The following is an 18,155-nucleotide window of genomic DNA, read 5'->3' as shown; positions in this document are numbered from 1 at the left end:
AACTGAGACGAGCGGACACTAGAACCCCAGAGGAGCATTAGTGGGGGGTCAAAACTCTGAGTTCCCCAGCCCGTGGCAAAGTCCACACTGCGGGCGTGCCACAGCTGTTGGGAGTTGTAACAGAGATGAGCGGACACTAGAACCCCAGAGGAGCATTAGTCGGGGGGTCAAAACTCAGAATTCCCCAGCCCGTGGTGAAGTCCACACTGAGAGCGTGCTCCAGCTGTTGGGAAATGTTACAGAGGGGATCGCACACTTGGAGCCCAGAGGAGCTTTTGTGGTGGGGTCAAAACTCAGAGTTCCCCAGCCCGTGGTGACGTCCACCCCGAGGGCGTGCCACAGCTGTTGGGTGCTGTTACAGAGGCGAGCGGACACTAGGACCCCAAAGCAGCATTAGTGGGGCGGTCAAACCCCGGAGTTCCCCAGCTTGTGGCGAAATCTACACCGAGGGCGTGCCACAGCTGTTTGGAACTGTTGCAGAGGCGAGCGCACACTTGGAGCCCAGAGGATCGTTTGTGGTGGGGTCAAAACTCAGAGTTCCCCAGCCCGTGGCAAAGTCCACACCGAGGGTGTTCCACAGCTGTTTGGAACTGTTGCAGAGGTGAGCAGACACTAGGAACCCAGAGGAGCGTTAGTGGTGGGGTCAAAACTCGGAGTTCCCCAGCTTGTGGCGAAGTCTACACTGAGGGCGTGCCACAGCTGTTGGGAACTGTTGCAGAGGTGAGCAGACACTAGGACCCCAGAGGGGCATTAGTGGGGTGGTCAAAACTCAGAGTTCCCCAGTCCATGGCGAAGTCCACACCGATGGCATGCCACAGCTGTTGGGAGCTGTAAAAGAGACGAGCGGACACTAGAAACCCAGAGGAGCATTAGTGGGGGGGTCAAAACTCTGAGTTCCCCAGCCTGTGGCAAAGTCCACACCGAGGGCGTGCCACAGCTGTTGGGAGCTGTAACAGAGACGAGCGGACACTAGAACCCCAGAGGAGCATTAGTCGGGGGGTCAAAACTCAGAATTCCCCAGCCCGTGGTGAAGTCCACACTGAGAGCGTGCTGCAGCTGTTGGGAAATGTTACAGAGGGGAGCGCACACTTGGAGCCCAGAGGAGCGTTTGTGGGGTGGTCAAAACTCGGAGTTACCCAGCCCATGGCGAAGTCCACACCGATAGCATGCCACAGCTGTTGGGAACTGTTACAGAGGTGAGCGGGCACTAGGACAACAGAGGAGCAATAGTGGGGGGGGGGTCAAAGCTCACAGTTCCCCAGCCCATGGCGACGTCCACCCCGAGGGCATGCCACAGCTGTTGGGGGCTGTTACAGAGGCGAGCAGGCACTAGGACCCCAGAGGAGCATTAGTGGGGGGTCAAAACTCAGAGTTCCCCAGCCTGTGGGGAAGTCCACACCGAGGGTGTGCCACAGCTGGTGGGAACTGTTACAGAGGCAAGCGGGCACTAGGACCCCAGATGAGCATTAGTACAGGGGTCAAAACTCTAAGTTCCCAAGCCCATGGCAAAGTCCACACTGATGGCTAGTGTAAGAGGATTCAATTCAACACTACAGCTAAGTCAACGCCTAGTCTAGAATACTGAATGAAAACCCTTATTGATATACCTTTATGTCCAGTTCATGCGTTCTGGATGACTACCCCTATATAACACCCCTCTCTTGGAATCCTCCTGACCCCACTGAGCCAAGAAGTAGTTCTGTTTTGCAAGTTTAAAGGTTTATTTGATAACTTAAACAATATATATTATATCACGATTTATAATAAATTAATAATTGAATAGCACACTTAATCTGATATGATAAAGATTAACAACGGAGAATCTGGCACCAACACGCTTCTCTATAATCAATAAGGAGTTGACATGAAATGGATAAGGTAGCACACAGGTGAATAGGAACAAAAGAAGAAGGTGATACAGAATGCTTTATGTAAGCTCAGGTGGATGCAATATTCAATGAATGCAGTACAGAAAATACTCAATATGATTTCAACCAAACAATGTAATCACTTTTCTCTGGCAATTCACCCCCCCCCCTTTTATGCAATGCAAGGAAATGGAAGGAAGGCACACAGTTCTCAGAAATGCAATCAAATGTGATTCAGTTCACCCAGCAACTTAGACTACAGAAATTTAAAACACAGGCAAAATGCTTTGATATGTGCTGGCATTAAGTGAAAAATATGCTAAATTGCTTTTAATTCCCTCTAGGAGGTTCAGGGTGAGTGAAATCAAGTTAATATTAGTCCAGGCTCACTTTAGCAAGGATCTAGGGTGTAACTAGCAGGTTAAACGAATTTTTAGCAACTGAAAGCAAGAAGCTTCTGTTTTCACACGTGGAGAAATTTGCAAATCGCGGCAAAATTCGCGAGTGCGTTTTTCACGATTACGGCAAAACTATAGGGGGATTCTCAGCTTTCAGGGGAAAGTTACTGCAAGTCTCTAGCACAAACGGTTGCGGAGATATGAGCGATTAAATAAAGGTCGTTTTTCAGATTTGAAATTTTAAAGTTCAAAAAGACAAGTGCAGCTTGCAACTAGAAAATGACAAGTGACAGCTTTACAAATGACAGGTGACAGTTAGGAGGCAGTTCTACTTAGATTAAAATAGCTTGGATTATATTATTTTAACTAAGAGATTGGTTCTGCACAGTTTTCTATGTACTCACAATATATTAGAAATATGCCTTGCCACGGATCTGGTCAGGTTTAGGACTGGACTCTGGTCTCTGCACTTCACAGTGATCTGGGTCTGCTCTCTCTGGTTCTGCTAACAGGTCAGCTCTACTCTGCTGGTCTGGGTTTCTGGTTCTGGATAGATTGAAGTCTCTAGTTTGGCTTTCTGGAGGTTTGATGGAGGCAAGGTATGGATTTTCCCGGCAGAGCTTCCAGCTGCAAATGGATTTGAAGGTCCCTATCTGTCCTGTCTCTCTACTTTTATGTGTTTAGAATGTGGGTGTGTTCTTGCATCAATGACCCTACCTCTCTCTCAGCTTCTAATTGGTCAAACTTCCATTTCTCACTTGATTGGGGGAGCTAAGTTGTGTCAGAGTGATGTCATTTTATGGCTTGCAGAGAGGACACTCCCCAGTCAAATTGCACACATTCTATATTTGATAACAAAAGACATATTTGCACAGGTAAACATTGGTTTAAAATTACATGCACACATCACATATCACAGGAGATATACCCTGTCCAAACTTTGCTCTTCCTGGGGGCTTGCATTCAGAAATGGCACATATTTCACTTTTTAACTGATTTTGCAATTCCGGACATTGACCCAAATTTACACACATGTGCGCAAGGAGTATGGACATTAGTTGATGAAGTGTCAGATTTTTCACATGCACACATTTTGAGTAATATCCTCTTTTCCGCTAAAACCCCCCTGAACATGCCACTGGTTCTAAAAACCTCTTAAAATGTGGGCAGAAAAATCACAAGAATTATGGTGTCATTTATACAATTTTCACATGTCCGCTCTATGAGTTATTCATCTTTTTCTAAAACCATATTCTGGCTATAGAGGTGTGTCTTTTCATGTCACATGGTACAGAAACCAGTCTTTCCAGTTTCTGGCAAGCTCAGAGACCCTGCCCCTCCCAGCTTCTGCCAAGAGGAAGCTCCGTTTACGACTCCCGCCAATAAAACATTTGCCTGAGTCAGGACAGGGCTTTGTTCAATTTCCTGCAGAGCCCAGGTAATTCAATCAGGGAAGTGTCATATCCCTTTTGGTGTGAGCAGCAAAAGGGCAGCTAGGCCTGGGAACACAGCTGTGACTCAAGTTTCACTCCTGATGGGGGTAGTTGCCAGGCAGAATTCAGTTCCTTAAGCCAGGTTTCAGATAAAATGTCACTTTTTGTTTCCCAGTTTAAGTCAAGACAATTTTTTTACATATGCAGCTAGAATGCTGATTCTAAGTTCAAAACTATGACATTTAAACAATTGCAACCTATGTGACACTCAAAGTAGGTCACTCATTTCTCTTAAACCTTGAGATTTTTAATGTCTTTCAGTCCAAATTTACTTAAACTGCTGAAATCCCCAGCTCAGCCAGTCTTGTTATAAACCTTCAAGTCACTTCAGAATATAACTTTACATTGGATCCACCTCTCAGTAAGTCTTTCTTTGGCCTGTTTTGGGTTCATTTATTCAGTTTTGCAAAAAGTAAAATCTGGTGTTGTTTTAAAACGCCGGCTTTTGGATAGTGGTGAGTACTGGTACTGCACCCCTTTTTGGGATTTAAGAAAATGAATTCTCCACAGTTATGGGTTTGCTTTTGGCAATCAGCATTGCCATTCCCAATGGTTTCAGACTACTGTGTGGGTAGTCCAATGGTGGTTTTAGGCAGTGTCCTTCTGTGCCCATAACATCGGCAAAAATGAGTGGCAGCCTATTCTTCATGCATTTCCCTGTGCATTTTCTGGGAAGCTCTGGCCATCATGATGTTTTCAGGTCAGTACTGTACAGTTTTGAGGTAGGGCTCGGATGCATGGGTAAATACATCCCACACTAGCCACATCTGTTGGGAACTGTTACAGAGGTGGGCGGACACTAGAACAACAGAGGAGCATTAGTCGGGGGGTCAAAACTCAGAGTTCCCCAGCCCATGGCGAGGTCCACACCAAGGACGTGCCACAGCTGTTGGGAGCTGTTCCAGAGGCAAGCAAACACTAGGACCCCAGATGAGCATTAGTACAGGGGTCAAAACTCTAAGTTCCCCAGCCCGTGGCGAAGTCCACACCGAGGGCGTGTGTCAGAATGGTCGAGACGATTCCTATCCTCCCGAACCTTCTCCTCACCTGATGATTCAGAAGAGCTACATCTGTGTTTTGGTGTTCTCCTGGAGCTGGTGTTCTTAGGATACTGGGGCTTCCTTTCCTTGGCTTTCTTTTCTTTCTTGTTGTGCAAATAAGGTCTGGCTCCCTCAGATGCCACTTTGGCAGGATAGGGACCCTGTCCTCGGTGGACTACGAGGAGCCAAACCTCAAACCAGGGAAAAAGCCAGCGTCACATAAAACCCTGGGTTCGCAGATGGTCTGTTCTTGGTAGGAGGATCGCAAGTAGTGCAGTCTAAGGCCCCACTGGTAGGTATGCTGGAATGGTAATGACTCTGGGAGATGTAGTTTCCAGACCAGATGGCCTCGAGAAGTAAGCAAGACAGGCGATCACCGGAGTCAGTGTAGAAGGAGACACACTGCAGAGCCAGTGAGACTTTGGACTGATGCGGAGTAGAGGAGAGCAAGAGTACTCAATAGGAAATAATAGGAAGAATTTGTGAAGAAGCAAGGAGCAGCCCAGAACGAGGTAGGTGTAGAAAGGTAAAAGAACTATCAGAGTTCCAAAGAGAAATAGATAGGCAAGAGAAGCACAGAGAGCATAAGAATTCGAGTTGAAAAGGAAGAGGAGAAAGGTGCGGTAGTACCACAATAACGGCTATCGCACCAAGGAATAGAAAAAGACTCACTGTTCGTGCCCACGGTCCGTAAAAAGGAACTGGGGAGAACAGAAAGGCACCAAAAGCCCCAAAGACAAGGAAAATAAGGTTGGCTGGCTCACCGGAGCATAAAACAGAGCCAACCACAGGGCAAGCATCCACGGTGCACAGAAAACGGCAACACCCGGAAAAGGGGAGGACCGAACTAGCGAACGCTAACCAGGGCGAGAGGAGGAATAGTATTTTAAGGAGGCGAGAACAAACACTCCAAAGAAGGAATAACTGTAAGTGGCACAGCAGCGTTTGAAAGTCAAAATGACGGATACAATGTGCTGTTCCGGGGGGCATGGCCCACTAAGTATCCAAGGCGGCCATGTTAGGGGAACACTAGAAAGCTGAAATGATACCGAAGCGCTCTAATGCTTCCACTTCTGCCAGAGCTTCCAAGGACGGGTTCTGACAGCGTGCCACAGCTGTTGGGAACTGTTACAGAGGGGAACGGACACTAGGACCCCAGAGGAGCGTGGGGGGGGTAAAAACACGGAGTTCCCCAGCTTGTGGCAAAGTCTACACTGAGGGCATGCCACAGCTGTTGGGAACACTTGGAGACCAGAGGAGCATTTGTGGTGGGGTCAAAACTCAGAGTTCCCCAGCCTGTGGCGACGTCCACCCCGAGGGCGTGCCACAACTGTTGGGGCTGATACAGAGGCGAGCAGGCACTAGGACCCCAGAGGAGTGTTAGTGGGGGGTCAAAACTCAGAGTTCCCCAGCCCGTGGCGAAGTCCACACCGAGGGCGTTACACAGCTGGTGGGAACTGTTACAGAGGCGAGCGGACACAAGGACCCCAGAGGAGCATTAGTGCGGGGGTCAAAACTCTTAGTTCCCCAGCACGTGGCGAAGCCCACATCGAGGGCGTGCCACAGCTGTTGGGAACTGTTACAGAGGCGAGCGGACACTAGGATCACAGAGGAGCATTAGTGTGGGGGTCAAAACTCGGAGTTCCCCAGCCCATGGCGAAGTCCACACAGAGGGTGTGCCACAGCTGGTGGGAACTGTTACAGAGGCGAGCGGACACTCGGACCGCAGAGAAGCATTAGTGCGGGGGTCAAAACTCTTAGTTCCCCAGCTCGTGGCGAAGTCCACACTGAGGGCGTGCCACAGCTGTTGGGAACTGTACAGAGGCGAGCGGACAGTAGGACCCCAGAGGAGCATTAGTGGGGGTGGTAAACATTCAGAGTTCTCCAGCCCATGGCGAAGTCCACACCGAGGGAATGCCACAGCTGTTGGGAGCTGTTATAGAGGAAAGCGGACACTAGGACCCCAGGGGAGCATTAGTGCGGGGTCAAAACTCGGAGTTCCCCAGCCTATGGCGAAGTCCACACTGAAGGCGTGCCACAGCTGTTGGGAACTGTTACAGAGGCGAGCTGGCACTAGGACTCCAGAAGAGCATTAATGGGGCGGGATCAAAACTCGCAGTTCCCCAGCCCATGGTAAAGTCCACACCGAGAGAGTGCCACATCTGTTGGGATCTGTTACAGAGGCGAGCGCACACTTGGAGCCCAGAGGAGCGTTAGTGGGGGGTCAAAACTCGTAGTTCCCCAGCTTGTGGCGAAGTCTACACCGAGGGCGTGCCATAGCTGTCGGGATCTGTTACAGAGGCGAGCGGACACTAGGACGCCAGAGGAGCATTAGTGAGGAGGGTCAAAACTATTAGTTCCCCAGCCCGTGGCGAAGTCCACACCGAGGGTGTGCCACAGCTGTTGTGACCTGTAACAGAGACGAGCGGACACTAGAACCCCAGAGGAGCATTAGTGGGGGTGTCAAAACTCAGAGTTTCCCAGCCCGTGGCGAAGTCCACACTGAGGGCGTGCCACAGCTGGTGGGAACTGTTACAGAGGCGAGCGGACACTAGGACCCCAGAGGAGCATTAGTGCTGGGGTCAAAACCCTTAGTTCCCTAGCCCGTAGTGAAGTCCACACCGAGGGCATGCCACAGCTGTTGGAAACTGTTACCGAGGCGAGTGGACACTAGGACCCCAGAGCAGCATTAGTGTTGGGGTCAAAACTCGGAGTTTCCCAGCCCGTGGCGAAGTCCACACCGAGGGGGTGCCACAGCTGTTGGGAACTGTTACAGAGGCGGGCGGACACTAGAACAACAGAGGAGCATTAGTGGGGGGGTCAAAACTCATAGGCCCCAGCCCGTGGTGAAGTCCAAACCGAGGCCATGCCACAGCTGTTGGATGCTGTTATAGAGGCGAGCGGACACTAGGACCCCGTAGGAGCGTTAGTGGGGGGATCGAATCTCAGAGTTTCCGAGCCTGTGGTGAAGTCCACACCAAGGACGTGCCACAGCTGTTGGGAACTGTTACAGAGGTGAGAGGACAATAGGACCCCAGAGGAGCATTAATGGGGGGGTCAAAACTCGGAGATCTCCAGACTGTGACTAAGTCCCCACGGAGGGAGTGGCACAGCTGTTGGGAGCTGTTACAAAGGCGGGCGGACACTCAAACCGCAGAGAAGCATTAGTGCGGGTGTCAAAACTCTTACTTCCCCATCCCATGGCGAAGTCCACACCGAGGGCATTCCACAGCTGTTGGGAACTGTTACCGAGACGAGTGGACACTAGGACCCCAGAGGAGCGTTAGTCGGGGGGTCAAAACCCAGAGTTCCCCATCCTGTGGCAAAGTCCACACCAAGGGCATGCCAGAGCTGTTGGGAGCTTTAATAGAGACAAGCGGACACTAGAACCCCGGAGGAGCATTAGTGTGGGGGTCAAAACTCAATGTTCCCCAGCCCGTGGCGAAGTGCACACCGAGGGCGTGCAACAGCTGTTGGGAGCTGTTACAGAGGCAAGCGAACACTAGGACCCCAGAGAAGCGTTAGTGGGGGGAGGGGGTAAAACTCAGAGTTCCCCAGCCCGTGGCAAAGTCCACACCGATGGCGTGCCACAGCTGTTGGGAACTGTTACAAAGGGGAACGGACACTAGGACCCCAGAGGAGCATTAGTGTGGGGGTCAAAACTAGGAGTTCCCCAGCCCATGGCCAAGTCCACACTGAGGGCGTGGCACAGCTGTTGTGAAATGTTACAGAGGCGGGCGGACACTAAAACAACAGAGGAGCATTAGTGGGGGGGTCAAAACTCAGAGGCCCCAGCCCGTGGTGAAGTCCACACCAAGGACGTACCACAGCTGTTGGGAACTGTTACAGAGGTGAGAGGACAATAGGACCCCAGAGGAGCATCAATGGCGGGGGGGTCAAAACTCGGAGATCTCCAGCCTGTGACTAAGTCCACACGGAGGGAGTGCCACAGCTGTTGGGAGCTGTTACAAAGGTGAGTGGACACTCGGAACGCAGAGAAGCATTAGTGCGGGTGTCAAAACTCTTACTTCCCCAGCCCGTGGAGACGTCCACACCGAGGGCATGCCACAACTGTTGGGAACAGTTACAGAGGCGAGCAGACACTAGAACCCCAGAGGAGCGTTAGTGGGGGGGGTCAAAACCCACAGTTCCTCAGCCAGTGGCGCAGTCCATACCGAGGGCATGCCAGAGCTGTTGGGAGCTTTAACAGAGACAAGCGGACCCTAGAACCCCAGAGGAGCTTTAGTGTGGGGGTCAAAACTCAAAGTTCCCCAGCCCGTGGCGAAGTCCACACCAAGGGCGTGCCACAGCTGTTGGGAGCTATTACAGAGGCAAGCGAACACTAGGACCCAAGAGGAACATTAGTGGGGGGGGTCAAAACCCAGAGTTCCCCAGCCCGTGGCGAAGTCCACACCAATGGCATGCCACAGCTGTTGGGAAATGTTACAGAGGGGAATGGACACTAGGACCCCAGAGGAGCGTTAGTGGGGGGGTCAAAACTCAGAGTTCCCCAGCTTGTGGCGAAGTCTACACTGAGGGTGTGCCACAGCTGTTGGGAACTGTTGCAGAGGCGATCGCACACTTGGAGCCCAGAGCAGCATTAGTGGGGGGTCAAAACTCGGAGTTCCCCCGCCCGTGGCGAAGTCCACACTGAGGGCGTGCCACAGCTGTTGGGAGCTGTAACAGAGACGAGCGGACACTAGAACCCCAGAGGAGAATTAGTCGGGGGGTCAAAACTCTGAGTTCCCCAGCCCGTGGAGAAGTCCACACTGAGGGCGTGCCACAGCTGTTGGGAGCTGTAACAGAGACGAGCGGACACTAGAACACCAGAGGAGCATTAGTGGCTGGGTCAAAACTCAGAATTCCCCAGCCCGTGGTGAAGTCCACACTGAGAGTGTGCTGCAGCTGTTGAGAACTGTTACAGAGGCGAGCGGACACTAAAACCCCAGAGGAGCATTAGTGGGGGGGTCAAAACTCTGAGTTCCCCAGCCCGTGGCGAAGTCCACACTGAGAGTGTGCTGCCGCTGTTGAGAACTGTTACAGAGGCGAGCGGACACTAAAACCCCAGAGGAGCATTAGTGGGGGGGTCAAAACTCTGAGTTCCCCAGCCCGTGGAGAAGTCCACACTGAGGGCGTGCCACAGCTGTTGGGAGCTGTAACAGAGACGAGCGGACACTAGAACACCAGAGGAGCATTAGTGGCTGGGTCAAAACTCAGAATTCCCCAGCCCGTGGTGAAGTCCACACTGAGAGTGTGCTGCAGCTTTTGGGAACTGTTACAGAGGCGAGCCCACACTTGGAGCCCAGAGGAGCATTTGTGGGGGGGTCAAAACTCAGAGTTCCCCAGCCCATGGCGACGTCCGCCCCGACGGCGTGCCACAGCTGTTGGGAGCTGTTACAGAGACGAGCGGACATTAGGACCCCAGAGGAGCTTTAGTGGGGGTTCAAAACCCAGAGTTTCCCAGCCTGTGGTGAAGTCCACACCGAGGGCATGCCACAGCTGTTGTGAGCTTCAATAGAGACAAGCGGACACTAGAACCCCGGAGGAGCATTAGTGTGGGGGTCAAAACTCAGAGCTCCCCAGCCCATGGCCAAGTCCACACCGATGGCATGCCACAGCTGTTGGGAACTGTTACAGAGTGGAATGGACACTAGGAACCCAGAGGAGCATTAGTGGGGGGGGTCAAAACTCGGAGATCTCCAGCCTGTGACTAAGTCCACACGGAGGGAGTGGCACAGCTGTTGGGAGCTGTTACAAAGGCGAGCGGACACACGGACCGCAGAGAAGCATTAGTGCGGGTGTCAAAACTCTTACTTCCCCAGCCCATGGCGAAGTCCACACCGAGGGCACGCCACAGCTGTTGGGAACAGTTACAGAGACGAGCAGACACTAGGACCACAGAGGAGTGTTCGTCGGGGGGTCAAAACCCAGAGTTCCCCAGCCTGTGGCGAAGTCCACACCGAGGGCATGCCAGAGCTGTTGGGAGCTTTAATAGAGACAAGCGGACACTAGAACATTAGTGTGGGGGTCAAAACTAAAAGTTCCCCAGCCCGTGGCGAAGTCCACACCGAGGGAAAGCAACAGCTGTTGGGAGCTGTTACAGAGGCAAGCGAACACTAGGACCCCAGAGAAGCGTTAGTGGGGGGGGTCAAAACTCAGAGTTCCCCAGCCCGTGGCCAAGTCCACACCGAGAGCGTGCCACAGCTGGTGGGAACTGTTACAGAGACGAGCGGACACTAGGATCCCAGAGGACCGTTAGTGTGGGGGGTCAAAACTCAGCGTTCCCCAGCCAGTGGCGAGTGCACACTGAGGGCATGCCACAGCTGTTGGGAACTGTTACAGAGGTGAGCAGGTACTAGGACCCCAGAGGAACGTTAGTGGGGAGGTCAAAACTCAGAATTACCTAACCTGTGGTGAAGTGCACACCGAGGGCGGGCCACAGCTGTTGGGTATTATTACATAGGCAAGCGGACACTAGGAACCCAGAGGAGCATTTGTGCGGTGGTCAAAACTCGGAGTTCCCCAGCCCGAGGCAAAGTCCACACCAAAAGCATGCCACAGCTGTTGGGAACTGTTACAGAGACGAGTGGGCACTAGGACCCCAGAGGAGCAATAGTGGGGGGGTCAAAGCTCACAGTTCCCCGGCCTGTGGTAAAGTCCACACTGAGGGCGTGCCACAGCTGTCGGGATCTGTTACAGAGGCGAGCGGACACTAGGACGCCAGAGGAGCGTTAGTGAGGAGGGTCAAAACTCTAAGATCCCCAGCCCGTGGCAAAGTCCACACCGAGGGCGTGCCACAGCTGTTGGGGGCTGTAACAGAGAAGAGTGGACACTAGAACCCAGGAGGAGCATTAGTGGGGGTGTCAAAACTCAGAGTTTCCCAGCACGTGTCGAAGTCCACACCGAGGGCGTGCCACAGCTGTTGGGAGTTGTAACAGAGACAAGCGGACACTAGAACACCAGATGAGCATTAGTGGGGGGTCAAAACTCAGAGTTCCCCAGCCCGTGGCGACGTCCACCCTGAGGGCATGCGAGAGTTGTTGGGGGCTGTTACAGAGGCAAGCGGGCACTAGGACCCCAGAGGAGCGTTAGTGGGGGGGTCAAAACTCAGAGTTCCCCAGCCCGTGGCGAAGTCCACACCGAGGGCGTGCCACAGCTGGTGGGAACTGTTACAAGGCGAGCAGACACTAGGACCCCAGAGGAGCATTAGTGCAGGGGTCAAAACCCTTAGTTCCCTAGCCCGTGGTGAAGTCCACACCGAGGGCATGCCACAGCTGTTGGGAACTGTTACAGAGGCGAGCGGACACTAGGACCCCAGAGCAGCATTAGTGTGGGAGTCAAAACTCGGAGTTCGCCAGCCTGTGGTGAAGTCCACACCGAGGGCGTGCCACAGCTGTTGGGAACTGTTACCGAGGCGAGTGGACACTAGGACCCCAGAGGAGCATTAGTGTGGGGGTCAAAACTTGGAGTTTCCCAGCCCATGGCGAAGTCCACAATGAGGGCGTGGCACAGCTGTTGTGAACTGTTACAGAGGCGGGCGGACACTAGAACAACAGAGGAGCATTAGTGGGGGGATCAAAACTCATAGGCCCCAGCCCGTGGTGAAGTCCAAACCGAGGCCATGCCACAGCTGTTGGATGCTGTTATAGAGGCGAGCGGACACTAGGACCCCGTAGGAGCGTTAGTGGGGGGATCGAATCTCAGAGTTTCCGAGCCTGTGGTGAAGTCCACACCAAGGACGTGCCACAGCTGTTGGGAACTGTTACAGAGGTGAGAGGACAATAGGACCCCAGAGGAGCATTAATGGGGGGGTCAAAACTCGGAGATCTCCAGACTGTGACTAAGTCCACAGGGAGGGAGTGGCACAGCTGTTGGGAGCTGTTACAAAGGCGGGCGGACACTCAAACCGCAGAGAAGCATTAGTGCGGGTGTCAAAACTCTTACTTCCCCATCCCATGGCGAAGTCCACACCGAGGGCATTCCACAGCTGTTGGGAACTGTTACCGAGACGAGTGGACACTAGGACCCCAGAGGAGCGTTAGTCGGGTGGTCAAAACCCAGAGTTCCCCATCCTGTGGCGAAGTCCACACCAAGGGCATGCCAGAGCTGTTGGGAGCTTTAATAGAGACAAGCAGACACTAGAACCCTGGAGGAGCATTAGTGTGGGGGTCAAAACTCAATGTTCCCCAGCCCGTGGCGAAGTGCACACCGAGGGCGTGCAACAGCTGTTGGGAGCTGTTACAGAGGCAAGCGAACACTAGGACCCCAGAGAAGCGTTAGTGGGGGGAGGGGGTAAAACTCAGAGTTCCCCAGCCCGTGGCAAAGTCCACACCGATGGCGTGCCACAGCTGTTGGGAACTGTTACAAAGGGGAACGGACACTAGGACCCCAGAGGAGCAGTAGTGTGGGGGTCAAAACTAGGAGTTCCCCAGCCCGTGGCCAAGTCCACACTGAGGGCGTGGCACAGCTGTTGTGAAATGTTACAGAGGCGGGCGGACACTAAAACAACAGAGGAGCATTAGTGGGGGGGTCAAAACTCAGAGGCCCCAGCCCGTGGTGAAGTCCACACCAAGGACGAGCCACAGCTGTTGGGAACTGTTACAGAGGTGAGAGGACAATAGGACCCCAGAGGAGCATCAATGGCGGGGGGGTCAAAACTCGGAGATCTCCAGCCTGTGACTAAGTCCACACGGAGGGAGTGCCACAGCTGTTGGGAGCTGTTACAAAGGTGATTGGACACTCGGAACGCAGAGAAGCATTAGTGCGGGTGTCAAAACTCTTACTTCCCCAGCCCGTGGCGACGTCCACACCGAGGGCATGCCACAACTGTTGGGAACAGTTACAGAGGCGAGCGGACACTAGAACCCCAGAGGAGCGTTAGTGGGGGGGGGGTCAAAACCCAGAGTTCCTCAGCCCGTGGCGAAGTCCATACCGAGGGCATGCCAGAGCTGTTGGGAGCTTTAACAGAGACAAGCGGACACTAGAACCCCAGAGGAGCTTTAGTGTGGGGGTCAAAACTCAAAGTTCCCCAGCCCGTGGCGAAGTCCACACCGAGGGCGTGCCACAGCTGTTGGGAGCTATTACAGAGGCAAGCGAACACTAGGACCCAAGAGGAACATTAGTGGGGGGGGGTCAAAACCCAGAATTCCCCAGCCCGTGGCGAAGTCCACACCGATGGCATGCCACAGCTGTTGGGAAATGTTACAGAGGGGAATGGACACTAGGACCCCAGAGGAGCGTTAGTGGGGGGGTCAAAACTCAGAGTTCCCCAGCTTGTGGCGAAGTCTACACTGAGGGTGTGCCACAGCTGTTGGGAACTGTTGCAGAGGCGATCGCACACTTGGAGCCCAGAGGAGCATTAGTGGGGGGTCAAAACTCGGAGTTCCCCCGCCCGTGGCGAAGTCCACAGTGAGGGCGTGCCACAGCTGTTGGGAGCTGTAACAGAGACGAGCGGACACTAGAACCCCAGAGGAGCATTAGTGGGGGGGTCAAAACTCTGAGTTCCCCAGCCCGTGGAGAAGTCCACACTGAGGGCGTGCCACAGCTGTTGGGAGCTGTAACAGAGACGAGCGGACACTACAACACCAGAGGAGCATTAGTGGCTGGGTCAAAACTCAGAATTCCCCAGCCCGTGGTGAAGTCCACACTGAGAGTGTGCTGCAGCTGTTGAGAACTGTTACAGAGGCGAGCGGACACTAAAACCCCAGAGGAGCATTAGTGGGGGGGTCAAAACTCTGAGTTCCCCAGCCCGTGGCGAAGTCCACACTGAGAGTGTGCTGCCGCTGTTGAGAACTGTTACAGAGGCGAGCGGACACTAAAACCCCAGAGGAGCATTAGTGGGGGGGTCAAAACTCTGAGTTCCCCAGCCCGTGGAGAAGTCCACACTGAGGCCGTGCCACAGCTGTTGGGAGCTGTAACAGAGACGAGCGGACACTAGAACACCAGAGGAGCATTAGTGGCTGGGTCAAAACTCAGCATTCCCCAGCCCGTGGTGAAGTCCACACTGAGAGTGTGCTGCAGCTTTTGGAAACTGTTACAGAGGCGAGCCCACACTTGGAGCCCAGAGGAGCGTTTGTGGGGGGGTCAAAACTCAGAGTTCCCCAGCCCATGGCGACGTCCGCCCCGACGGCGTGCCACAGCTGTTGGGGGCTGTTACAGAAGTGAGCGGGCACTACGACCCCAGAGGAGCGTTAGTGCGGGGGTCAAAACTCTTAGTTCCGCAGCCCCTGGCGAAGTCCGCACCGAGGGCATACCACAGCTGTTGGGAGCTGTTACAGAGACGAGCGGACATTAGGACCCCAGAGGAGCTTTAGTGGGGGTTCAAAACCCAGAGTTTCCCAGCCTGTGGTGAAGTCCACACCGAGGGCATGCCAGAGCTGTTGTGAGCTGTTACAGAGGCAAGCGAACACTAGGACCCCAGAGGAGCAATAGTGTGGGGGTCAAAACTCAGAGTTCCCCAGCCCATGGCGAAGTCCACACTGAGGGCGTCCCACAGCTGTTGGGAACTGTTACAGAGGGTAACGGACACTAGAACAACAGAGGAGCATTAGTGTGGGGGTCAAAACTCAGAGGCCCCAGCCCGTGGTGATGTCCAAACCGAGGCCATGCCACAGCTGTTGGATGCTGTTATAGAGGCGAGCGGACACTAGCACCCCATAGGAGCATTAGTGGGGGGATCGAATCTCGGAGTTTCCGAGCCTGTTGTGAAGTCCACACCAAGGACGTGCCACAGCTGTTGGGAACTGTTACAGAGGTGAGAGGACACTCGGACTGCAGAGAAGCTTTAGTGCGGGTGTCAAAACTCTTACTTCCCCAGCCCGTGGTGAATTCCACACCGAGGGCATGCCACAGCTGTTTGGAACAGTTACAGAGGCGAGCGGACACTAGAACCCTAGAGGAGCGTTAGTGGGGGGGTCAAAACCCACAGTTCCCCAGCCCATGGCGAAGTCCATACCGAGGGCATGCCAGAGCTGTTGGGTGCTTTAACAGAGACAAGCGGACACTAGACCCCCAGAGGAGCTTTAGTGTGGGGGTCAAAACTCAAAGTTCCCCAGCCCGTGGCGAAGTCCACACCAAGGGCGTGCCACAGCTGTTGGGAGCGGTTACAGAGGCAAGGGAACACTAGGACCCCAGAGGAGCATTAGTGGGGGGGGTCAAAACTCAGAGTTCCCCAGCCTGTGGCGAAGTCCACACCGATGGCATGCCACAGCTGTTGGGAACTGTTACAGAGTGGAATGGACACTAGGAACCCAGAGGAGCATTAATGGGGGGGTCAAAACTCGGAGATCTCCAGCCTGTGACTAAGTCCACACGGAGGGAGGGGCACAGCTGTTGGGAGCTGTTACAAAGGCGAGCGGACACACGGACCGCAGAGAAGCATTAGTGCGGGTGTCAAAACTCTTACTTCCCCAGCCCATGGCGAAGTCCACACCGAGGGCACGCCACAGCTGTTGGGAACAGTTACAGAGACGAGCAGACACTAGGACCACAGAGGAGTGTTCGTCGGGGGGTCAAAACCCAGAGTTCCCCAGCCTGTGGCGAAGTCCACACCGAGGGCATGCCAGAGCTGTTGGGAGCTTTAATAGAGACAAGCGGACACTAGAACATTAGTGTGGGGGTCAAAACTGAAAGTTCCCCAGCCCGTGGCGAAGTCCACACCGAGGGCGTGCAACAGCTGTTGGGAGCTGTTACAGAGGCAAGCGAACACTAGGACCCCAGAGAAGCGTTAGTGGGGGGGGGGTCAAAACTCGGAGTTCCCCAGCCCGTGGCCAAGTCCACACCGAGGGCGTGCCACAGCTGTTTGGAACTGTTACCGAGGCGAGTGGACACTAGGACCCCAGAGGAGCATTAGTGGGGGGTTCAAATCTCAGAGGCCCCAGCCCATGGTGAAGTCCAAACCGAGGCCATGCCACAGCTGTTGGATGCTGTTATAGAGGCGAGCGGACACTAGCACCCCATAGGAGCATTAGTGGGGGGATCGAATCTTGGAGTTTCCGAGCCTGTGGTGAAGTCCACACCAAGGACGTGCCACAGCTGTTGGGAACTGTTGCAGAGGTGAGCAGACACTAGGAACCCAGAGGAGCGTTAGTGGTGGGGTCAAAACTCGGAGTTCCCCAGCTTGTGGCGAAGTCTACACTGAGGGCATGCCACAGCTGTTGGGAACTGTTGCAGAGGTGAGCAGACACTAGGACCCCAGAGGAGCGTTAGTGGGGTGGTCAAAACTCGGAGTTCCCCAGCCCATGGCGAAGTGCACACTGATGGCATGCCACAGCTGTTGGAAACTGTTACAGAGCGGGCACTAGGACAACAGAGGAGCAATAGTGGGGGTGGGGGTCAAAGCTCACAGTTCCCCAGCCCATGGGGAAGTCCACACCGAGGGCGTGCCACAGCTGTTGGGAGTTGTAACTGAGACGAGCGGACACTAGAACCCCAGAGGAGCATTAGTGGGGGGTCAAAACTCTGAGTTCCCCAGCCCGTGGCAAAGTCCACACTGCGGGCGTGCCACAGCTGTTGGGAGTTGTAACAGAGATGAGCGGACACTAGAACCCCAGAGGAGCATTAGTCGGGGGGTCAAAACTCAGAATTCCCCAGCCCGTGGTGAAGTCCACACTGAGAGCGTGCTGCAGCTGTTGGGAAATGTTACAGAGGGGAGCGCACACTTGGAGCCCAGAGGAGCTTTTGTGGTGGGGTCAAAACTCAGAGTTCCCCAGCCCGTGCTGACGTCCACCCCGAAGGCGTGCCACAGCTGTTGGGTGCTGTTACAGAGGCGAGCGGACACTAGGACCCCAAAGGAGCATTAGTGGGGCGGTCAAACCCCGGAGTTCCCCAGCTTGTGGCGAAATCTACACTGAGGGCGTGCCACAGCTGTTGGGAACTGTTGCAGAGGCGAGCGCACACTTGGAGCCCAGAGGATCGTTTGTGGTGGGGTCAAAACTCAGAGTTCCCCAGCCCGTGGCAAAGTCCAGACCGAGGGTGTTCGACAGCTGTTTGGAACTGTTGCAGAGGTGAGCAGACACTAGGAACCCAGAGGAGCGTTAGTGGTGGGGTCAAAACTCGGAGTTCCCCAGCTTGTGGCGAAGTCTACACTGAGGGCGTGCCACAGCTGTTGGGAACTGTTGCAGAGGTGAGCAGACACTAGGACCCCAGAGGGGCATTAGTGGGGTGGTCAAAACTCGGAGTTCCCCAGTCCATGGCGAAGTCCACACCGATGGCATGCCACAGCTGTTGGGAGCTGTAAAAGAGACGAGCGGACACTAGAAACCCAGAGGAGTGTTAGTGGGGGGGTCAAAACTCGGAGTTCCCCAGCCCGTGGCAAAGCCCACACCGATGGCATGCCACAGCTGTTGGGAACTGTTA

At 54.1% G+C, this 18,155-nt stretch overlaps 1 protein-coding gene across 1 annotated transcript in view; it reads right to left on the bottom strand.

Annotated features, from left to right (window-relative positions):
- Window positions 1-18,155, bottom strand: part of LOC138548539 (uncharacterized) — a 576,445-nt gene that overhangs the window by 406,560 nt on the left and 151,730 nt on the right. The gene's annotated exons all lie outside the window — the stretch shown is intronic.

The sequence above is a fragment of the Ambystoma mexicanum genome, chromosome 1q (assembly GCF_040938575.1).
Source record: "Ambystoma mexicanum isolate Mex_15411 chromosome 1q, UKY_AmexF1_1, whole genome shotgun sequence".
Classification (NCBI taxonomy): Eukaryota; Metazoa; Chordata; class Amphibia; order Caudata; family Ambystomatidae; genus Ambystoma; species Ambystoma mexicanum.
The sequence above is the reverse complement of the archived record's forward strand: the minus strand, read 5'-3'. Positions and strand labels throughout refer to the sequence as shown.